Source organism: Camarhynchus parvulus, chromosome 1A (genome assembly GCF_901933205.1).
Source record: "Camarhynchus parvulus chromosome 1A, STF_HiC, whole genome shotgun sequence".
Classification (NCBI taxonomy): domain Eukaryota; kingdom Metazoa; phylum Chordata; class Aves; order Passeriformes; family Thraupidae; genus Camarhynchus; species Camarhynchus parvulus.
In genome coordinates, this window is record NC_044586.1 from 26,582,759 (window position 1) to 26,607,691 (window position 24,933).

General features: G+C 39.9%; 1 protein-coding gene across 10 annotated transcripts in view; it reads left to right on the forward strand.

The window, feature by feature from the left end:
• The window catches only part of ANKS1B (ankyrin repeat and sterile alpha motif domain containing 1B), a 407,446-nt gene that overhangs the window by 308,520 nt on the left and 73,993 nt on the right, over positions 1-24,933 (forward strand). Inside the window, exon 1 of one of the 10 annotated variants that reach the window (XM_030960757.1) lies at positions 12,657-12,834. The exons of the other annotated variants lie outside the window; for them this stretch is intronic. The gene's annotated coding sequence lies outside the window, so the exon portion shown is untranslated. Of the gene's footprint in view, positions 1-12,656; positions 12,835-24,933 lie in introns of those variants that run through there. 10 annotated transcript variants of the gene reach the window in all.

Consider the following 24,933-nt stretch of genomic DNA (forward strand, 5'->3'; position numbering starts at 1 on the left):
GTTTGGACAGTCTCAACTCCCTTTCCCCTGGTATCTGGAAGAAAAGATCCTGTAAACACCAGGCACAAAGTCCGTTGCTTATGAAGGTGGCATTAGCTGTTTTCTAACTACCTTGCTGTTCATGGGTTTGGTGGGATTTCTGTGTCATTAAATCAGTGCTTTATAGCCCTAAGAAAGATGCGACACTGGCCTGGGATTGAGTCACCATTTCCAGGACCAACTATGTTCAGATACTTGCCAGCCAAGTGACACTTTCAGCACAGACAGGCAGAAGTGAACAGCTGACTGGGCTTAAGAAAATGATGCTCAGGTAACACTCACTTAGATGAGCTGGGGAGTTCCTCCTTGTTTAACACACATGAAGTGTCTTACTACACAAAAAAAATGTCTGTTACTACACAAAATGCCTTACTTGAATAAATAAAATCACTACTAATATACAAAATGTTTAACTGATCCAGTCTTTCCATCACGATCAGGAACTTCTTTCTCAGGGAAACATCTTACTGGTAGTTCCTTCTCAGTGGAAGATTTTCTTCCTTTCTTATCTCAAATCTGGTCTTCACTGGAGAACCATAACAGCAGTTACTTAACTGATCTGAAGAATTTTTTCCTCAGCAGTCTTGCATGGAGAAGGAGAACATCAGATGTTTGCTGTGTATGCCTTTGATTTATCCAAATCTGATAAACCACAGTATTTCCATGAAAATGAATAATCCAGTTTCTCTTTTGGGATTATTTCCTTCGTGGAAAGTCATTCCTCTGGTTCATGAAGACCAGCCCAGCCCCAGCCTGGACTTCTTGCTCTTGGCAAGTCTTTGCTCAGAGCAATGTTACCAGTCCTTGTTGCTGCTCTCACTGCTTAAGACCTAATTCAAAATATTCCTTGCTGACCACACATTTCTCATTAAGACAGAATCTTATCCTGATGCTGTCAGGATTATTTCTTTTTTTACTCAATATAATAGATAGGTAGCTGTAAATATAATGGCATGTCACTGAAATACAAAAGGCTGGTTTATTTGGTTACAGATTTGGAGGTTTTTTGCATGTTTGGAAATAGGCCTAACTAAAGAAATGTGTGAAATCTGCCACTAGACAGTTGTGTAATATAGTTACCAAAGAATACAGGGAAAGTTGGAAAAGAAACTGAATTTTTCTCCTGGAATATGAAAAATACAGAGTAGGAAATCAGTTTTTTCAAGTTTGAAAGATTACTGTGCTTTCATTCATCTAAAAGAGGTAAGGGAAGATACTTTATTTTACATTTTTAAAACTTTAGCAGAAGTTTTCCATATGAGAACTCTAATTCTGGAATTGAGCTATTATAGTTAGGTTTGAACATATTGGTGTCAGAGGTTACCCTGAGTTTTCCACCAATAACATACATTATGTTTCACTCCAATGACCACTGTATCACCTGCTGCTAACACAAGGAAGAGAAAATTTAGAGATGTTGGTTTATGCAACTGCTGATTATGCAGCATTGGATAACAAAAAATGATTACAGATAGTGCAACAATTTGTGTTTTTATGGAATGCTATACAAAAATAGTAAAGCTGAATTAATTTCTACAATATCCCAAAAGAGCAGTAGCTTCTAAAGAAAAGCAAAGAAGAAAATAAGTAGTTTTGTAGGAACAAGTTATTTTCACCTTAATTGTCTACCAAAACCAGATTGAGCATCTATACAGAACCAGTAGCATATTTTCCTCTCTATTTTTATCCAGAAGACTCTGTTCCTCTCTAGGCTTAGACTGAAGTGTTTTGCTTTTGAATAATTTCATCGTTCTGGTAGCTTGCTCCAGTAGCATGGCCCCCTTGCCACTATAACACTACACTAGATTCCAGATTGGTAAGGAATAATTATATTCTGTTCCGTAATTCCAGTATTCTTCATTTGCTGAGATCTCTAGTACTGTGCATGTGGAAAAAAATGCAAGGTACCTGGAGAAAGAATGATAAAAAAATAGTTCCAAATTTGAAAGTGTTACTAATGTCATTAAAATTTTCTATTTGAGCCCCCCAATATGTCTATTTAGGATTGCCTTTAATTAGGTTATTTTAGCTGAAGAAAATATATTATTAAAATTGATTTTGGCCTCTAAAATATGTAATTTATTTGATAGAATGTGGTGCTTTGGTGAGTAAATACCTGTTGATATATCCATAATTTAAATGTTACAAAATACAGGTTTATTTATCAACAACAAAACTGCCTGTATCAATAGTAAACTGCTTGATTTCTTGTACCAGAATGGAAAATGCTGATTATCTTAGAGCTACCTTTTTTGACACCCTGAAAGCTGTCCTTTCATTATCACCACTTGCCATTGCTTTATAGATTGTAACAAGTGAATCTTCCCATATTCTCATGAAAAATAACTATCAAAATTATGCACTACCAAAGGAAAAAAAATAATCAGGGCCTCTTTCTGGCCTGTCCAGATTCTGCTGATTAAAAAAAAAAATAAAAAATAAAAGCAGTATCCATTCAGGAACGTGCTCCATCTTGCTGGTATTTTGCCTGAAACAAATAGAATGGATGAGAGAAACTTATACAAAAAGCAACTCGAACCCCATTGACTGCTCTAGGTGAGGCTGTATTGAACCCCAAACCTGTTCGTAGAGTTCAGGCTTTTGAACAAAAAAATATTCCAGGTTAAATTTTCCAGAAGTATGGATTACCAAAGAGTTTCATTTTTCTGTGCTTGTTGGAGTTTGTAGTTTGTTATGTATTGGTGTCATAAATACAGATACTGTATTAAAAAATTATATATATAAAATACTGACATTGAAAATTGCCATAAAACAGAATTAAGGTGAATCAAACTGAGTCATACAGCCAGCTAAACTCTGATACTTTATCTGGCAGAATTTTGATAACAAAAATCTAAAATGGCCCGGTTGGGCCTCCTTGCTTATGTCTCCCTTGAGGCAGTCAATTGAATTTGCTAAACAATCCACCCTCCACTACACCCATTTGCCCTATCACAAATGAATGGATACAGAATAATGACACATCTTCATTGACTGACAGACTTTTGTCAGTGAGACCCTTCCTGCTTTCCTACTGATGTATGCACCATGCATACATACAATGCAATGCTGGAGAAACATGCATAAAAGCTATCACATTCAGCTTAAATAAAAACTAATTAACAGCCCTTCTGGCCTTTGCAGAATACCATGCTAAATTCAAGAAGTAATTTGAATAGGTAATTATGAATGCTATTTTAAAATAATGAGTTGAAGCATCTACAAGATTTTACCTTGACAAAAATGTGATTGCTAAAATTGCCACTGACTAATACATAGTTGGGAAGAACAAACTTCTTTCTTTTAGAAAGAAAAAAATGTAGTCCCATTGTCCACAAAAGCTCATTAGAAATAAGAAAGAAATTTGGAGGCAGGATTATGAAATGGAAGAGACAAAAAAGTAATTTCTTGGAAATATTTTTTAATGGATGAAAATATGCAACATCCAATGTCATTTGCAAGGCACTGGGCTTCGCATCATGCTAGCAGTGATTTTCTCCCCACAATGCAAATTACAACACTGGGGACCGAGTAGCCACTGTCATGCACAATTCTGTGTTATAACACTTCAGATTTGATTTCCACAGCAGCCTTGGAAACGTTGCTGCTGACAAAACGAAATGTATTCTTTCATAGTCTGGCTTTTCAGTCTGCTTTTTATTCACTTATGCCCATAAATCACCACTTTCTGTTTGTATTATGAGGTTACACCAACATCCTTAATCTAACAGTATTGCAACCAAAGCATTTATGAAAATTAATGGTTTTCATACATAGTATGAAGATGTCTGAATTACCCAGAGGGTGGTTAAAGTACAGTGTTACTGTATAAAGTACAAAGGTATTAATCAATTTCGTGGTTTTGTTGCCTTTTACAAAAGCCAGAGGCGATTGCAGCTGCAGAGTTGCTCAGTCTTGAGATGACCTCTAGGGGTCACCTGGTACTTTCTCTTATAAGGCACAGAGTTTATTTAATTATTTCTAAACAACTCCGAAGAAAATCAAAGAAGTCAAAGAAACTTCTTGAACCGTTTTTCACTTTAAGCTAGTGATGGCACACTCTGGTGTGCATATGAACTCTTATTTGTTCAAATCTTATACAGCCTTTCCTAACGTGTAACCTAAATTTCCCCCTCTGCATGTTAAATGAGTTCCTCAGTCTTCTCTGATTAATCAAAAAATATGGCCTACTTTATGACATGCCTTTAATTATTCGCAGACAGTTCTTGTTATGTCATTTTCCTCTGGATGGAAATTGCTTAGCTGTATAATTCCACATGGATCTTGTTTTCCAAACACCTCTGTTCAGCTCCAGTCTACTCAGCTGGCTTGGCCAGAGCACATCCTTTTAGATACTGTGTCCCTCGACAATTCTCTGGTCTTTAATCACTGTCGAGTACTGCACTGCCACCTTGCTCAATGAAAAATAACCTCTGAGCCTAAAGGGAACCCTACAAACAAGGAGGAGGAAGAGGCCAATTTAAGGAGGAAATTAAGAGTGATGTTAAGAGGGGCAGCAGCCCTGAGAATCCTGAAATTCTCTTCTAAGTCAGTCAGGTGTGACCACAGAAGAGCAGGAGCTGATGTTGTTCTGTTCCACACTCCCAGGAGGAGTGGGTGCTATTGTCCTTCCTGCGTACTGGTGTTCCTGGGATGGGAGGCAGCTTCCGTAGATCCTGCCCCTAGCCATAAATTGTCTTACAGTCTGACATTCCAGTACTTTCATACAGAAAAAGAACACATTTCTCTCTTTTGTAGCCATGTGAAATGTTAATATAGGATAAATGTATATTTGATCTCCTGGGGAGAGAACTAAAGGTCATTGTACCTTTGCTTTGCATTTTTTTATGTAGCAATACCTTCTGGCCATAAAAGATAGGAATTTTCTGAATCATTAATGTGGGTTTGTCTTTGACTAGTGTCTAAAATTTTACTTCTTTTTCTTAAAATAATAAATATTAAGATTTTTCATTCAGTGAATATTCTATAACTTTGAAATGTCTCTTAATTGATTCATGATAAGAAACTGAACTCCAAAAACATGTACTGGAGAAACTATTATGAATACGTTTTCAGAACATAGTCTGCATGTATAATAAGTCCATATTTGTGGTCATAGTCAGACATTTGTTTTGATTCTCAGGCAAAAACAAAATAGTAGCATTGTAGTTTAAACTATTCCGTTCATTTTCATGTGGGATCAGTATTCATAGACACGTTTTATAATAGTTTGTAGTCTACTCATTCCTCTGATTCAGCATGGTATTTGTTCAGAAGGGATCTCGTACTGTAGTAAAAGACTTTAAGGGATTCTTCTGCTTCTTCTGGCCAAACACAGCAATCTTACTTATAGATAGTGAGAAAGTCATTGATTTGGAAAGATAGTCAATAATTTTTTTCTTTTTTTTGGAAAGAAGTTATTAATATGGTATATTTAATTTTGTTTTAGTTATTCAAAATCCAACATTTGTAAACGCCCTAGTAAAGATACTGTATACCTTTTGATTCTCTTCCAACTTTCTTCTGATCACTCTACTTTATAATCCATCTCTCAATCTGCTTGAAATATCTTGAGAAATTTTATGCTGGATTGTCTTAGAAATAGACTGTTGGTGTCTAATATTTGAGTAGTTCAAATATAATATGACCACCATTACAACACAGTGATTATTTGCGGCATGGCCTTTGACACCAATAGCAATATTTAGTATTTAGATTTTTTTAAAACGTCTAAATGCATCTTACAATGACATTAAATATATATTTGAAGCCATGTATTTAGTGTTGGCATACAATCTGCATGCATATGCCTGTGTTTCTGAAGTCAAGTTTTCTTTCATCTCATGGTATTTTTGGACTAACTATACCATCCAGATCAAAATTAATTTCCTCAAGTAGCCTTCTCTATCTAACTCTCTGGGAAGCGTTTATTCCTTCCTCTCTGACTTCCAAGCTTTAAAAATTATACATTTTCAGGAAAAATAAGAGAACAAAAATTACTTCTATGATTTTATGCTTTTTTTTTCTACATAAAAACCACCAAATGGCTGAGCTGGGTGTCTCCCTACTTCACTTCAATATCCCATTATTGCTTCCCTTGTCCCAGTAAAAAATGCACATTAACATTCATATACATCCCCTCCATGGGTCCATGGTTAATTATCTCATTACTAGGAAACAAATATTCTGTTCTATAATTCTGAGGTATTATTCCACTTTATACATTTCTTAATCAAGATTAAGAGCAGATTTTCACTCTTTTTCATTGCTTTGCTTTCTGATCACACATTAGATTATATCTTCACTCAACTCTTTATTTTCTTTTCTAATTAGTCAAAGGTAGACTAACCATTGTGGTCACAGAATAAAGAATAAAATTGATCCCTGTACTTTTCCTAGATTTCTTTGTTTCTTTCCATTAACCTACTTGAAACCAGATTATATTCATATCAATATTCCTCATGGAAAATTAAAGACATTTCAAACTGTATTCTACAGTTTTCTAGAAATTATTTCTATTTTTTTTCTTTAATTCAGGTTGCAATGTGTTTCTTTTAGGGAAATTTTGCTCTCAGAGAAACTGACTTTACAAATATTCCATGTTTATAAGCACATTCCATGCTTATAAGCACCACCAGCATTGGTAATTGACCAGAACAATTCTTGACACTTCATTCAAAGGCAGGTTGAGGGAATTTGTAGTTACTCCTTGCCTTTGGCACCCAGATATTTGTTAGTTCTCAGCAAGCAAGAACCAGATGTTGTTGGAGTCTGTATGGACAAAACCTCTGTGTACATTCAGTTGATCTTCAGATATTAAATTTAGTTGATTAACACTTTATTTCTTTATAGACCGAGGAGATTGTCTGGGAAGGGGAAGGCATAATTTATGTTTGCCAGTGAGAATTTCTTGTCAAACCCCAACACACCATAGGACCAGCTCGTGCAGATATTCCAGTGGTTCCAGAAGATACCTGCAGTTATCTCTTTGGTTCCTACAATAACTGCATGCCCACACAACTTTATTTGCAACTTTCTCTTTCCAAAGGGACTGTATAGTCCAAATTTATCAGCTTCTTTGAAATTCTCTCCAACATTGGACAATTTTATGAATAAAAATCAAAATAAATTATGGATTATTTTGAAACAGGGGTATTTCAGTTTCTTATTCTGAGATTGGAATTAAAAGAAATGTATTAAGACAACTCTGCTTGTAGTATGATAGCTAAATTTCTTTCTAGTCCCTGACTTTTTTTTCTAGAATATTTAAGCTTTCAGAAGTGCTTGTCCTATACAGCAAGAGCCCATCATCTGAGTGCTGACCTAGAGCTCAAAATAAAGCCAGTTTGCAGGACTGGCTTAAATTCCCTATGAGATTTCCCTGCTTAAAACATCATTCTGTTACCTTTCTGTGTTCAAAAAATGACAACTTCCTTTTTTCTTCTTTACTTTGAACTTAAGTCCCTGCTCCTTACTGAGCCAACACAGCTGTTCCATCTATCTTCAGTTATTGTATTCCCTTTGTCCTGATTTGCTGCAGCCCTGGTGCAAGTGTTACAGTCTCTGTCGAGTTATATAGCATGGGCATTACCTAAGCAGATTTTACCAAGTGCAGAGAATTTTGTGATCCTTGTTTGCAACTCTGCCTCTCCACGTGTCCCTTCTCACCTGTATGCTCCCAACTACAGGGACATCTATACCCCAGCTAGAGGGACTGGTTTTGGCTAGTATAATTTACTAGTAAAATTTTCAAATATGCATTCTATTTATCTCTTAGAGTCACATTATGATTATGCTTTCTCAGTAAACATATGTAAACGATTACTTTACTCAATATCTGAATATTATTATGTTTATGTGTACTTCGGCTAACCTATGGTAGAAAGCCAATCTGCTCAGTCCCAATTTAGGAAATTCAAAATCAACATGGCTCTGAAAGAAGATTGTAAAAGCAGTCTGGTTAAATATTTTCAATAATTTTATCTTGCTTTTTAATGAAGATCACTTCTCTACTTGAAAACATGATTTAATTTTATCTTGCTTTAACTCTCTAGACCCCTTGATAGACTATAAACTAGTAAGTGCATGGACATCAGCAAAGCAGTTCAATTAGCAAATACTTATCTCTAAGAAAAAAGAATTGAGTTATTATAACACAGACTTTTGCAGCACTGGTGAAAGAAAATAAATATGCACAAACTTTTGGAGATGTTATTTGAAGAATCGGGATTTCATTGCTAAAAGACATTAATTTTTATGACTAAAACTTCCAGTATGAAGCTAATCAAGTGTTTATTAACAATGAATTTTAAGCAGAAAACAGATTTCCTCCCTGTGTTTCAATAGATCTCACTTTCTGTGAAAATTTATGTAGCATTGTTTCTCAGTAGAAAAATAACTTTTAGGGGATATTTTGTTAAAAATCTAGGTCTGTTTTGACTTATTCATCAATGTGCAGTGTGGTGATAAGCCTGGGAAATCTTGCATGTAAGTAACTGTATGTTTGTGGTAACTGGTTTCTTTATTTAAAACTGTCTTTTATGCCATAGGTTAGGGTGATCCTTTTCCAGAAATAATCCAAACCTCCCATTTCTGCAATCTCATTTGTAGAAGAGATTTCTGCTACTTTCACGTGGAGGTGACTCACATCTAGAATCTATGGAATGTTCTGCCCACAGGTGGTTTCCACAATGAGGAATTCCCCAGTGTGCCTGATTTTAAGGCATATCTGGATACCAGCTGAGTATAAGAAAGCAGATCCTGTTCTAGCCATTCTCTGGGAATAGAGACTTTCTCTTTATAGTGCCCTACTGGTCAGATAAATTTCATTCAGGCAAAGACAGCAATGGTAGCCTTTTGCTGTGAGGCTGGTTAGCAAGTCATTCTCCTCATATGACATTGCTGAAGACAACCAAGTAGAACCACTGCTGCTCAGCCTGAGCCACTCCCAGGGCAGGAGAATCACATGTTGTCCACTGTTCTCCAGCTTTTAACACCTAGGAGTTTGCCTCTAATCAGCCACAATGGATTAAGCTTGCAGGAATGTGTAATGGCACCCAAAAAATAATATGAAGCCATTCACAAAACCAAACAATTTGACAGGATTGTCCCATTGCTGTAAAGGAGAAAGCAAGCTGCCTAATTCCTTTCAAGAAGAATCATGGCCACCGTAGCAGCTCCTCATAATGATCCACAGATCTACAGATAAAGGAAGTTTTGGGCTGGGCTTTGATCACTGTGATCAGCACATCAGCATATTTTGCTGATCAGTTCAAGGAAAATCACAGGGAACTTCTAAGAAAAAAAAAATTATATTTGTGATCAGATCCACTCATACAATAACTGACAAAATTTGACCTCAACATACACATCTAAGATTTTGAAGCTTAAAAAATATTTGCTAAAACTCATTAAATGGATCCCTCTCTCTTCTTCCTAGATCCCCATTACTAAAATAAATTCTTACTCTGCCTTTATGAAAAGACAGTGATCACACTTATTGAAACATAGAACGGCCCACATGGCCCTCAAGGCAGGACTGCAGTCTGTCCAGAGTCTCTGCTTCTCACACCCCATCTCAGTCCAGCCTGTAACACCCACAAGAGCACTAACTGAAGAACTGGCCTGTTCCTGCCCATGAGAGAGGCAGTTTTTTTCTCCCTTTATAATAACAGATCTTCTAAACAGACTGAGAGGTATCCTAAAGTACATTCCTGCTATGACACGTCCCTCACTTCATTGATTTTTATCTTTACTTATCTGGCCCTGTCAGGATGCTGAGTAGCCAACGTTCCCTTCAGCTCCACCGCAGGAGCAGGGTGAGCACCAGGTACAAGTGGCAGCGTGCAGGGGCAGTCACCACTGACACAGCCATGGCACCTGCTCACCTGTAGGTGGTCAGGCCTTAGAGAAAGTGCTGCTGGCTGGAAAAGAAGCCAGGCAAAAAGAAGGTCAGAGTAGCTGAATGGGAAATGGACCTAGTGGTGAAATCATGCAGATCTTCCCTGTCAAAACATTACAAAATCCAGGCTCATGTTTGCCTCTTCACTAAGCTTCTAAATGTCTAAAAATGTCCTTTCTTTCACCATCTTGCTAGAAGCCTTCATCCTTTCTTAGGACTTGCTGTGTGTTACACACTTCTTTCCTTCATGGAGAGCTGCTCTAGGCTGGAATATGTTACAATCAATAGAAGTAATGAAGTTTATGGCAGGTATAGAAACCGGCTGGCACATCCACTATGCTCTGCCATCATCAGATTGGCCTCATGCTGACAGCCTTAACTGGTTCCTCCTCTGGCTTAGCAATTCCATGTAATTATTGCTCCTAACTCAGATAGCTGTTAATGGATCACATCCCACCTATTCTAAAGATCTGATTTCAATTTAAAAATGCAGATCACAAAATCCAGGACAAAGCAAGTTCAGACTGTGCTAAAAGTCTTGTTAGTTGCAGGGATAGAGATGTGGGGACCCAAGGTATTGGAAAAGTACAGACAAATCTATAAACATCATTCAGCATTTTAAGGAAATGCTGCCAAAGCATCTGCTTTGAAAAGATCTGTTCATGTCAGAACAAAAGTGACACTGACAATGTAGACGTTAAAATTTAAACTGCATTGACATGTTTTGAAAAGATGAAAAAGAAATGTTTTGAAATGGACATTTTCATATTTCCAGACTCAGTTTTTGGAATTCTGTTCAGGATATGTTGCAAAAGGTTTATGTTTTCTCCTGATTCAGGATAAAACTAAACTTTTGTATTCTGTTCAGCCCTTCTCCAGATGGGCTACATCAAATCTGTATAAACACCAGACTGTGTCTATAAGATTTTATTGAAACAATGGAGCTCTGCAAAGAAGCAGAGAATACTCAGTTAAAATCAAAATAATTTTCCAAATTTCATTCTAAAATGTGCTTTAGAGCTAATGCTTAGAGTTCCCCAACATTATTTTGGCAGGAGTAATTAGATGAAATCAGCTATGATACAGAAAACTGCATCTGAAGTTTTCATTACTACTTTAAGGATTCCTTTCAACTCTTAAATAATCAGCAGTTGATCTCTGTGATTCATAGGCAAACACTGCTGCCTTTACTCACACACGTAGCAGTGCATTCAAAGTCAGCACTATCTTGTGGTTGAGTCAGTCCAGCCAACCCGCTACACGTCGCTGAGCTCGTGGCTATGTGCATGTTATCAGCACTCTGTAACCAAGAGAACCATTTGTGAATATGATCATTTACTCCTTGAAAGGCTTGCTTTGGAAAAAATGCAGCTTAGCATTAGTTTGAGACCTAATTAATGCTCTGAGGGATATACACTCAGAGCCTCAAGTACGATTTATTTTGGTGCTCAAAGCCATCTATGCTTGAAGTTCTATATAAGCACGTGCAGTTGAACATGTCAGACGAAAGGGCTGGTGAATTAGGTTTCTACATTTAATCAGTGTGAGGTCTCTGACTATGAACTTGTACACCTGGAAAGTTTGCCTTGCTGGTGTGCTGGATCTGCAGCTACTGCATCATCCATCCCTGCTCTTCCTCTTGCAGAGGCTGAAAATGACGCTGAATTTCAGCACTGTGGCTTGTCTGTATAAAGCTGTGCTGCCCAGAGAGAAACACTTAGGTTTTTTTTCCAGTTGTTTATTAAGGATTTTATTTCACAGAAGACAGAAAGCCTCCAAAGGCAGGATTGGGGCCTGAGGCACCTGCCTGGCTGATGATCTTGGATAGATCTGCCAGGAGTGGGCTAGAGAAATGCAGCAGGCATTACTAACCACAGCCTCCCTATCAATTCACCTGCTGTAACTGAGTAAAATTTTTTGACCTGGTAAAATGTTTCTTCCAGTCTCCACTGGCTGAGCTTGTCAGATAATGTGCTCAGCCATCAAGTGTGTAACTTCCTCAGGGAAGCAGAGTAAGAGATAAGAGCCGCCATGGGGGACTGAAAGTGCAACTCTGTCTTCTGACATTTTGTAAAGTTAAATTATAGGGGCATTATCTTTTGGATTTTATTTCATTTATTAGGCAGTGCTGGTGCTGCTTAATGGGATGCAGTCACTGAAGTAAATAATCCCGTGGGATGCTTATTTGTTCGTATTAACGCAGGAATTCGAGCTCGGATGTGATTTATGTAGACACTCGTGTTTAAAAAAAAAAAAAAAAAGAAAAAAAAAAATAAAGAAAGAAAGAAAAAAAGCTGGTTCTGCCAGGGAACGAGGCAAGGCGTTCGCCAGCCGGCGGCGGGGATGGAGTTTCGCCGGCAGCTCCCCCGGTCCCCGCGCCGCCCCGGCTGCGCTCGGCGGCCCCCGCCAGGCCCGGGGCAGCGGCGCCGCGCGGGAGCGCCCCGCCCGCGCGGAGTGCGCGGGGGCGCGCAGGGCCGATATCCATAGATATCCATAGTAACGGCGGGGGCGGGGGAGGCGCCGCGGCAGCTCCCGCCCGCCGCAGCCGGGACCGCACCGAGCCGCGGTGAGCGCGCGCGCGCGCCTGTCCTGCTCCGCCCCTCCCCCCACGGGCGGCGCGGCCGGGAGGCGCGCGCGGCCCCGGGGAAAGCGGGAGGGGGCTCGGGGACCGGCGGGGCGCGCGGCGGCGGCGGCCGGACGGGGAGGGCGGCGGGGGCTCCGGTGCGCGCGGCTCCGCGGCGCTCTCCCTGCCTGACCTACCGCGGGCGCGGGGAAGATGCTCAGCGCGGAGGGGTAGCGGCTGCGGAGCAGACGTCGGGGCCCCCCTCTCTCCCTCCCTTCCCGCCCCCGCCGGGCTCGGCAGCTCAGCCCGCCGCCGCCGCCGCCGCTCCTAGGTGAGACCGGGGGCCAGGGGAGGTGCTGGGCGAGCACGGGGGCCGGGCACGGGGGCCACCGGGCACCGCCCCCGCCCCGCCGCGCAGCCCGGAGCGGGTGTTGTTCCCCCCGGCCCCGGGCGCAGGGAAGCGCCGGGAGCGGACCCCGGGGACGGGCGGGCGGGAGCCGGCGGCGCCTGCGGTTGCTGCGTTCGCAGGATTATGTCAAGCCTCGCCTCGCCGGAGCCGCTGGGGCGAGCGGCGGCGGCGGCAGCTCCCGCCCGGCGGCGCTGCGGGGCGCCGCGCTCCGGGGCGGGCGGGGGTCGGCGGGGAGGCGGCCACGGGGCAGAGGAGGGCGGCGGGGCGGACGGAGTTTGAGCCGCCTGACGGAGCCGGTGCTCGCGGCCGGTGAGTTCTCACCGGGCCGGCGTGGCCGCGGGAACAGGGCGTCCCGGGCAGCCCCGCCCGCGCCGGTGTGCTCCCTCCGAGCCGTCCGGAGCGGTGATCAATCCCAGGGGAGCGGGCAGGTGGGCACCCGCCTCTTGTGCCGCACGGGAGAGCGGCAGCGCGGCGCGCAGGGTCCGCAGCAGCGGCTGTCGGGGGGGCCGTGTCCGTGTGCGCCCTGCAAAGCTCTGCTTGCTTGGGTCTGGCAACTTGGCCGTGCTGTGCCCTGGTCCGAAACTTGCTACGCGAGGTCTCGCCTTCACGGCACCGCTGGTTGTCCGCTCGGTATTTCAGGAACGCTAGTTGGGCGAAATGTTACGGTTGTGGGGGAAAAAAACAAAAGGGATGGAAAGCAGAAGTGTGTAAAGATCAGAATGATGGTTTATGTTTCTCTATCTCGGAAAAGACTCATGTTTGAAAAATACACAGTAAGGAACAGGTATTGTACCGTACGGCGAGAATGCAGTATTGGTATTGGGAGACAAACGGTACCTGAGAATTAAATTTGGAATTTAGTTTGCTGCACACGTGCAGTAACAGTTTTCCTGAGCATTTTTAGCATGTGGAGTGATGCATGTTGCCATGTGCCTTGCAAAATTCCTTTAGCTGTGCGAGCAGTGGCAATGTGTGCCAACCGTGCCCAAAATCAAGGTGTACTCCATACCGGTAAGAGCAGCGGTGCTAATGAGGAGGATTACGGGATTAGTGATAGACCGTATCTTGTCTTAAAGAACGTTTTAACTTGTTCCTTTAACGAGGCACAAAATGCTGTTAGACCCTGGCATGATGGATAGTAACTTGCCATTTGAATGCACTTTAAGGACCAATTTGTGTCCTCTTCTGTATATGCCAAAATATAATATACAGTCGCCTGCTAGGAAAAAACCCTCAGAATTACTATCTTTTCCTGTATAAATGTGGTCACAAATTGTAAGCGCTCAAGTGAAGTTGATACTTGTTTGCTCTGTACAAAGCCTTAGTCCTATGGTGTGTAATTAGGATAACAAATTAAAGCTTCATTCTAAAAATTTCAGTCGTGCTCTGAAAAAAATGAAGAGTAACTGATTTTAGCAGAAAATTTTGGTCTGTTGGCAGTTGCTCACTAAGAGATCAGTTCTTCTTGATATGTGAGTATAACGCATACAAGCTGCTGTTGTGCTGTGGCTCACACACCCTCTTAACTTTACACACCTGAGAAGTTCCATTTCAAGGATTTCTGCAAATGGTTGACAGATGAGATCTGGAAGAGCTCGCTGGTGTATTCAAAGTAAACTCTGCTTTCTGTACTATTGGTGAGCTCCTTTATAATTTTTTTTCCAGAGAAAGGAGATGTGACAGTCAGGAACATATACATTTATATAGTAAGAAGGCAAATTAAAATGTACTGTACATATTCATTCTACTTAGGAGGCATTGAAATGCAGTACCCCACAATTAGTTCAGAAAGCTGAGGGTCTGCTGCTTTTCCTCATTGCATTTTTCTTAGGTAGGGAGGAGGGAAGGGTGGTGCCTCTAACTGGAAGTGGGCACACGGAGTTTAAAATGGAGGGTAGAGGATGCGAAAATTGGGAGCAGAACTGGCAATGAAGCCGCCATCAAAGGTGGCTGCATTGAAGTAAGAACCTAAAGCAAACTGGCTCTAGGTAAAAGTTTTGCTGCTGAGGAACTTAAGAGGGAGCTGTGACCTGGGTCAGTCATGATTTCATTTACAGTCCAAGAAAAGGACACTTTAATGTCGAAGGAATCAGAATTCCATGTCAGAAATGTTAATTTTAATTTGTTTCCATCTCTCAGAAGGATGGAGGTTTTGCTTTGTTTTAACATTGAATAATTGGCATTTTGGTAAGGATCTTTGAATTTTTTTGTTGCATGTTAGTGATAGGCATAGTGAACAATATTCCTCACAAATAGTAAATTCCCACCTTGCTTTGGGCAGACTGAGAAACTGTCAAGCCTTGGACTTAAGCTCTTTTGGCTCTTGGTCCTGAGACCTGCTCTGCATGCAGACTGCAGGTTAAAGCAGAGATGAGAGTGAATGACACCATTCTGGGTCCAGCTTACTCATTTGCCAAATACCAATCATGAATTGATTTTTTTTTCTGATGATCCTATTATCATAATGCTTTGCTTATTAAATGTTGAAATTTTATATTAATCTTCCAAATCAACACTCATTGTGATGAACTGGCCAGTTTTTACTCTGAGATATGTGATTTTTATGTTTGTACATTAGGGAACATATTGGCTTATACTAGTTCACATTTTCAATGTTGTCTTCACAGTTCTATGAGCTGCAAGCTTATTTTTAAGAAATCACAGTCAAATTCTGGAGAATAACACCTTCAGAAAATTGTACCATACTGGCACTCTTTACGATCCAATGCAATTTTTCCCTTTGTGTAGGCAATAACAGAGGGCTGCTTGTACTTGGTCTTTAGTCCATGTGCCAACTATACCAGCTTGTTTACAAGACAGTAGTCATGGTTCCAAGTTTCAAGGGGTTACGCTTCAGATGAAGATGGCTTTGACAGGTAATTAAGCAAGGAAAGTTGTTTCATTGTCTTCGTTTGCTTGCTGTCTCTATCCATGGACTTTCTGTATTTTTTTGCCTATGGGGAGAAAAGATTCAAAAGGCGGTAAGTTCATTAGATGGTTTCAGCATGTTATGCTGAGTATTTTGGGCACTGAAGTTCAAAGATGCAGGTCTTCGCATACTTTTTACTGCTTAGCTCTATAATAGAGTATCAGTCTGCACCTTGAATTGCTCTTAGAGATTGTCTTGCTTTCTGATTACATGTAAACACCGTGGGGCATTCTTGGGTCAGTTTCAGTGGTCATGTTGCTTTTGTTATGGACTTATATACTGCCAAGTGTTCTGGGAGAACAGGAGATACATGATGTTTGGTTGGGGTTGTTTTCCTTCTTTTCTATTTACGTACTCTGGAGCAGTAGAATTTTTCTAAAAGTCCTTCAGTCAAGTAGAAACATTTTTTCCTCTCTCCAAAGATTCTTCATTTTAAAAAAGCCCTCAAATTTGGCCTGGATTCACTCTGACAAACTTGAGCATAGTGTTAAAGAATCTTGTTGATAATGTCACCCTGCAGTTAATTTCTCTGAAGTGAAGTATCTTGCAACATTTCAGATGGCTTCATGTTAGCTGCAGATAGCAATTGTTATGTCTGGCCTAAGGAAGTGATGATACTGGTGTTGAACAAACCTTAACCAAAGGAAAATCACCAGGCAGATAGTCTCTCTTCCTTGATAAAGGAGTGGTCATTCTTGGTTGAGGAGTGCTGGTACATCTCCTTGGAGATTGTCTCTGTCCTCTGATCACAGAGTCAAAGATGTTCTGATTGTCATAAAAATGCTTAAGCATGTAAAAAATCCAGGACCATATCTGTTCTTCCTCCATTCCTTCCTTATTGCCTTCAGCCTCTTACTGGTGGGTTATTTCTAACTCTGTGGACTGAGGAACATCTAGAGAGTTTTGTGATGCCTTTTGTAAAGGCAAAAGATATTTGGTCCTTGCTTGGCCCATCCTTTGCGGTTGTATAGAATCTTTGTGGTATCTCGAGAGGAATAACAAGAACACAGGGTTATGAGTGTTAACAATACCCAGCTTTGGCCGCTTTTTTTATTTGGACTCAAATCCCAGAATATCTGTGCCCTGAGAACTGAGTTTGGGTTAAAGTCAAATGCCTGAAACACAGCTTGATCAAGGGAAGAGGTAATGAGCAGTGACAGTGTATCTGAGGACCTTCTAAAATCTCTGGCTGTGCTATCACTTGAGGGCACTTGCTCAATGTTAGAAAGCAGTCTTCAGCACTGGAATATACTCACTCTGTGGATGGTTAAGATTGTACTTTTTTTCCCTTGTGGATATTCATATCTTGGCTTGTTTCCAAGGCTTGCATGATCCCTTGCTAAAAGAAGAGTACCTTTCCTTTGGGAAAACCAACTGGAAATTCCAGCTGGTCCAGAACTAAGTAATTGTAACCATCCTGTTTTCCCTAAATGTACCACGCGTTCTGTAGGCTTATCAGTGGTGCCTGAAATAGTGTCAGCTGGGGTCTTGAGAAGCTTGAGATGAAAGTTCTTTCTCCCATGCCTTTGTCTGTGGAGTTTCCTCTTTCTAGAAACACGAAACTGGGACATGTTAAGGAAAGATGTGTCATTTTTCTTACTTTATTTCAACTTTTTGATGCAGGAAATCCAATGTGATTTATACAGCATTCGTTACATGTAATTGGCTTGTTCTTCATTCTGTTCTTGTTTCCTGCAGTCATTATACATTGAGAGAGTTTTTTCTATTGTTTAGAATGTTTTAAGTTCTGAAGCTGTAAAAAGGCTAAATTTAATATAAGCTGCAATAATAGCAGATGAAGTCAGCAGGGAGTTTTGCTTCTTTGACAGAAGATCTTAGACCATTGTTTAAATTTTGAAGTTCTTTTTTCCAGAAAGCACTTCTCTACAGCGAAGAATAAGCATTTTGTTTTGCAGTACATTTAAATGTCACAAAATGGGAAGGTGATAAACACTTGTTTTGCTTGTCCAACTGTGGATAATTTTCTAAACTCTTCAGTTAGTTGACTGGTTCTCCTGGTGCAGATTGGGGTCAGACCTGCAGTGCTTCTCGGTATTTGCATGTATGCTGCCTTAGTTGGTTCTGTGTCCTTTAAAGTAAGGCTTTTGCAGTGATATCAGTGGGTCTCTTTTACCATGGGTATACTGAAGATAATTTATTTCTTCTCCATGTATCTGTTCAGTGAAGAACACTATTACAAACAATATCTTTAAGTATCTCAATACAATGATGGTACAAGCCACTGGTAAATTGGTAAGCTGCAAAAATGTTTGGGTGTAATTATTACCAGTATAGGAAAATGTGAAGTCAGTTACAGTGTTCATCAAGAATTATTATATAATACTAAAATGTATGTTTGTGTATGTGTGTATGCATGTATAATAGGAATAATTTTAATTCTAGGAGTTTTACTGTTGTAATGCATGATCATCTCACTGTTCTCAAGCTCCATCTTACCCCACTGAAACTGATATTAAAGCTTTCAATAATTTTGAAAATAATCATAAAAAATGTGTGTAAAAATAATCTAGTAAATTCTTACTGTTTATACAATCTTAGATAATGTCACAGCATAAAGAGATATGCTGTAAATGCCAGTTTGCAAATAGTTAAAACACTTCTTTTTTAAGTTAACTGAAAACTGGCTAATTATCTCCTTCAGGATCTCATAATCAAAGAGCTGTTATGCCACTGTTGTGCTTTGTTAATGCTTTTGTTTTCCAGGAATATTTTCATATATAGTTATAAAACCTTGGAAAAGTGTTACTTTGTTAATAGTGCAGCCACCTGGAAAGTACATTATTAATGAGTATGCAATTGGTCTGTGAAGCACCTGTGTTATTATTATACAATCAAAATACATAGAACTTCAGTTTTCTGTACCAATATTAATAAACCACCATAGAGGTAAGTGGATATTAAAGTGAATAGTCACACAGAAAAATACTTTACAAAACCTAAGGGAGTTATTGTATGATTCATTGTATTTTTAATGAAGTCATTATAAACTGGATGTAAGTTATTATTTTTCTTTAAAATCTGAGTGTGGTAGGGATTTGGCTCTTAGCACTAGTAAGAAACAAGAATTCAAGGATTTCCATATGCCTTTTTGAGTACTTCTCAATTCTAATCCATGTTATGCCCAGCTTGGGTATTTCAGAAGCAAAGATTGGCTCTACAAGAAGCACATTATAAGAAAACTTCCAAACCTCATCTTTCTTAAAAATTCACATGAAAGTGTTATGTTTAACAGGTGTTGACAGGATTAAAAACCTGTTGCACTAACCATTTCCTAGGGATTTCCCCACTGCTTATTAATTTAATTAATTAATTATCCTTGTCATTTTTATATACTTATGCAAAATGTCAATAAATCTTTAATGTTGTCTCTATACTGCAAAGTTGCACTTCTTTAAGCATTAAAATATGGAAAGAACATGAAATGTTACAACTGTCATTTTTTGCTTGAATTCTGTTGATCCTAATTTTTGTTGTTGGCATGGGTATCTTTAACTTGTGTGATCCTTAGCACAAGATACAGATTTTGGAATCATCATGTGATGGTGGGACTTGACTGCTGCCAAACCACTGCCTGCACTGAACCATCTCAGCATGCCACCAGACAGCTCCATACTTGTCCTTTAAATGCTTTGTGTATGTATTAGTCACAACACAGTAATAGCAAGTTTAATTGTTTAATGCTGTCCGCATCATGTTCCTTTCATAAGCCTCACCAACCAGTGCAGGATAATCTTTGGGCTTGCCTGGATGAAACATGCCCTTTGCAGCTGTAGTTCTTGGCTGTGCCCATTCCTTGCTGTTACCATTTTTGTTCCTTACAGAGCTGTCTGGGGCTAAGCAGAGCAGCTCTGCAGTGATGATGCGCACAGGGAAGCGTAGGGCAGAAGGAAGGGTCACATACCCTCAGGGTTTGCACTCAGAGGTTTTGAACACGGTTCTCAGCTAGTGAAAATTGTCATAGCACCAGTGATTCTGTTGAGTGCACAGGCTGAAGAGTGTGTCTCAGATACCTTGTCAGAAATAATCTTCCTGGATACTGGGAAGAAGGACAAGCAATGGAATATGTTCAGTTATCGCTTTGGTGAAGAAGCATTTGGCATGCTTCACACGTACCTTTTGGAAGATAGCAAGAATCTTCCTGTCGCTATCACAGTCATGAGAGCTCTGACACTGAGAGAAACCCTGTGGGGTCTTGCTAAAGATGCCATCTTTTGACATGATTTTATTTACTTCTTGATTCATTTGCATTGACCATTTATTGGCTAAAACTTCAAAGAAAATGAAATGTTGAAGAGAAAATTTGATATGTGGTTTTCAAAGGGAAGGGTGCCTTTAGAGGAAGTGTTAGTATAATTGATATTCTCCGTAAATGCTCAGCTGTGGAAATAGGAAACTAAGGTTACGTGGTCCTGATCTGGAAAGCTTGGCTGAAGAGTGTTAAGTTTCCCTTTGAAGCATATTTCACTAAATACGCCATGTTCTACTGTATATACAAGCAAGTGGTGTTCCGAGTTGAAAATTTTGTTGAAATCCTTTGGCCTTGATATTTTGAGGGTAGACACTTCTGTAATAAAAGTATTGTTAATGTAAATTTAAAAAATATATGCTGTTTAAAATGTAAGCTAGAGAGCAAATCATAGCTCCCCAAAATAGCAATTTCTTTTCCCATTTAAATAGTTGACTGCATTGAGATTTTAGTTTTGGTTATTAGAGGGACTGAAGACTACTGTAGTTAACAGAAAATTGCGCAGCTCCTTTCTTCTTTGAACAGTTTCCTGAATACTTCCACAAGTCAAGCAAAGCTGCTACTTGCTTCTACTGACTCTTAGTATGGTGCACCATCTCATAGGTGTGGCGCTTGAGGACTTGGTGGTGCCCATAGTGGTCAGATCACCTCAACTGAGGACAGTAGCTTGGTCAGACTGGGAAGTGATTCCCCAGTGGCTCACTCTTTGGTGTCTGAGATTGGTAATCTATGCTGGAATCTTTGCAAGAGAAAGATCCTGTTTTATCTACAGAGCATTGCATAGAATTGGTTTTTAAAAATGTCTTTCTTGACTTACAGTAGAAAAAATTTCTCTTGCAAAAGCAGTTTAGAACAGAAGTACTGTAAAGTAAACAATTTGAGTTAGAAGCAGTGAATAAACAGAAAACAGCAGTCATCTTTCCGTGTTGTTTTTACATTGGCACGCACCCTGCTTTGAGTTATGTAACTTAAGTAATAGGATTGTTCTTTGACCTTCATAATCTCTTTCTATACTGGAGGTACAAATACTCGTGTAAAGTAAAATTTCTTCTTTTCTAAGCAATCTTCACTTTTAGTTATCTGTATGTGATGATGATTTTGTTCTTTAATGCAAAACTGTTGATTCATGGAAGTAATCCTGTGTTCATGCATTATACAAAAGCTATATCTGGTATTGTTGCTATTGCTAGGGGCCGATGTGTCACATTTTTATAAATCTTGTTTTTAGAATATCTTATTTCAGCCACCACAACCCAGTTCTGCTTAAAACCTTGTTATGTTGATCCTAATGCAGTGATGACATAACTAAGAGAGTGAGGGGCCTTATTAAAAACTAATAATATCCCTGAAGTATTATTTTAGTTTATTAGGAATGTAGCCAATCCTTACCAGTCAGTTGTTCCTAAAGAGGTTGATTTGAATGTGTAAACTAAGTGGACTTCAGCAGTTTTGGTTTTCTGGTTTTTTTTTTTCTTCTACATCCCCCCTGTTTTTTTAGCCTAAGTTTATACTTTTGTATTATGGATCTTGTACTTCATTGTTCACCTCTGCCATTCCCAAAAACAAATCCTGATCTTTTGCCCTGATGCCTTTGTGCTGCTCCATGGGCAAAGGAGAGGAGGTGGTGCTGCCCTTCCAAAGTGTGTGTGGAGAATCCTCTTGACTGATGGTCTTCAAGATGGATCTCACCATTTGGCTTCCTGCTGTTCCTCCTATTCCTGACTTCCTACCTCAGCACAGGGCCCCAGTGATGAGACAAAGCTCTGAATCTCCTTGCCCGTGGGAGGAAGCAGGTGGTTGAAACTTAACCCAATCTTGAGGCATCCTTGTATCCTACAGATTAAAAATGAAGATTAGGGCATCACAGTATAACTTCCAAGTCGCTCTTTGTCACACATTGCTGTGGTGAGCAGAGGGTCTAGTCCGGCAGTATGCAAACTGACATAACTGAGTTTGGTTTAAAGGTCTTCATGTTGCTGAATTCACAGATAAAGCAGCTTGAATTTGGCTCAAACATTAATGGTGTGTGCGACTGTATAATCAAATTTGAAGGCATTTACATAATTACTGATACATCGGAAGCATTAAGAGACCTGTCATGCATTATTATGCTATCAAACGTGATACCCTTTGTAGACTGTGACACATGGAGTGTTTTTGTTTATGATTTTGACATGCTACAAAAGATTGTGTGATGCATTCAGAAATTACATTGACATTATAGCAGTCTCTGTCTCCCTTTTTCTACACAGCAGTTTTTCAGAGAGAACAATGTCAGTCATGGTTTTCTATAATCTGAAAAGGGGTAAAAACTGAGTTAGTTAATCATCATAAAATAAATTAGATAAAGGAGTGTTTTTTCTACTTCTTAAAGCTATGACAAAGAGGACTTCTTCCTCACTCTACAGTACACTGTATTTACAGGCTGTAAATGTTGAAAGTTAGGGAACTTTTTAAATTGTGAACAGGAGTAGTTGAAAACAGCAAGTTTAGTGTTTTGTGTTTGGAGTCTGGAAAACAGTGATGGCAGAATGGAATAGAAACTTCAGGTCTCCAGGACTGGTTCTGGATACTATATTAATTGGACCATAATCAATCAAGGTTTAAATTATTACAGTTTGTATTTGTATCCTGGTATCTTCTTCCACAGACAAGAATTCAATAGTCATATTCTTGTTTAGATTTTGATAGAGCTGGTATGAAACACTGCTAGTGGGGTAGGATTATTTTATTTTCTGGGATGCAAGACTTACTGGGCTACATTTATGAGGATCCTGTAAAGATACTGTTCTCTGATATACTCCAGATGCGGGCTGGGGAACTTGTGTAATCCAAAGACTCCGTATGGAACTTCAGCCCACCCTCCCTAATGTATCAGGGAGGTATTTGCATGGTTACATTTTTCTTAGTTATGTACATTACAGGGACTATGCAAATCAGAGCAAAGGGCATGTTCAGTTCTACAGAGTGCATCTCGGACATCAATTTGAAAATGCAATTTTCCTATTATTTAACTGAATATCTAAAATAGATGGAATTGGTGTGTTCTGAATTGCATATGGGTCCATAGCATTGCAGTGCTTGGTCAGTGAGAACATTCTGGTAGGTGCTACTTGGTAGAAAGCTCTTGTGCCAAATATCAAACTGTGTGAGTGGCTGAAGGCGGGTAACAACAACAAAGGGAGTTTATAAAAAGGCTGCAGAGGGACTCTTCATGAAGGTCACATAGTCATAGGACAAGGGGGAATGACCTTAATGTGAAAGGATGGTAAGTTTAGATTAGCTTTTACAAAGAAATTCTTTAATGTGAGGGTGATGAGGCACTAAAACAGGTTGTCCAGAGAAGTTATGGACTCCTTATCAGTGGAGGTGTGCAAGACCAGGCTGGATGGGGCTCTGGGTAAACTGATTTAGTAGAAGGTTGCCTGCCCATGGCAGTAGTGTTGGAACTAGATGTTCTTGAAGGTCCCTTCCAACCCAAAATATTCTATGATTCTGTTGTAGCAAATGCGGCTCATCAGTAGCTCTGTGTTGCCACAAAAGATACTGCAAAGTCATCTTTGGTTTTTTGAGCAGTAAGGAGTGAGAGAGCAGGGTCTCTGAGGCATTGGCGCAACTAAAGCAAATGTTCCTTTATGAAATCACTCCATTTGCTCTTATTTCAAGCCTTCTCTAGAAGATTAGAAAAGGTTGTGCTAGTCTGCTACAAATAGCTTCAGTATCAGTCCATGACTTTTGATTTTGTTAGAGTAGTAGATTCAAATACTTCTGTTCACTGTAGTGAATCATCCATCTGGGGCAAGGATGTTTTCTACCAACCAAACCAAGGCTTTGTTTGGTGATAGGGTTGATTGCTCCTCCAAAGTAAAACAAATCCCACTGGAAAGCAAGAATAATTTCACCAGGAGCACTTGGTCCATGATGAAAGTGAAAATGTTTTTCTGGATAAAGTAGATAAGAAATTGAGTGATGCTCATTTCGTACACGTTTCTCCTAAACTGCTGACCTCCTCTTAAGCAGTCCTGAATTTCTGTCAGCTCAGTAACAGCCCTGGCCTTTCATCTGTCTGTTTAGGATAATACTATGTGTGTGATTATTATACAGTTACATTTTTGAGGCATTTGTTCCCTGTGTTTGCTCTGCTGCCTGAACCATACCTATCCTAGGAGTTGATTGCAGTATTTATCAAAGCTATGGAGCCCCCATTGGAGCCATCTGTAGGTAGTGGTTGTGCCATCTGTCACTGAAGACTGCGTTCCAGAGGGAGAGACAATATGCACAGACCTCGTCATGCAAAGCCTGTAGGGTACGGTCTCTGATGTTTGCTTTATCCTTGGAATATGTATAAGTTCCAGTGTTACACTAACTCCTAAAATCTTTGTTGCAAGAGGCTTTTGAACACCACAGTAGCTGATACTTCATCCTTGCCCCCTCTGTATGCATAATGCATTTTGCTGAACTCCACACGTTCCTCTGAGAGGTGAACTATGATCCCTGGTTGTTCAAGACTGCAAGAGTAGTAAAAAATGGGCAACACCAAGCTGCAAAAAATTTCCAACTGGTATATAAAGCTCAGAGATAATGGCAAGAGCCACAAAAACTAAGGTGCCTTTGGGTGCAAGCATACAATTTTCTGAATATTTTTGCAATGAATTATCAAGGATTACAGCAGCAGCAGATGTTCGAGGCAGCATGATATGGATTGTGTATACCTTTGTGCTGTGATTAACTGAGCTGATATCCTTGCATGCTAAGAGATAGGTGACTTCAAAAAGTTTCAAGAGAACATAAACAGAATATTTCAGGAATGCTTTCCCTAAAGATG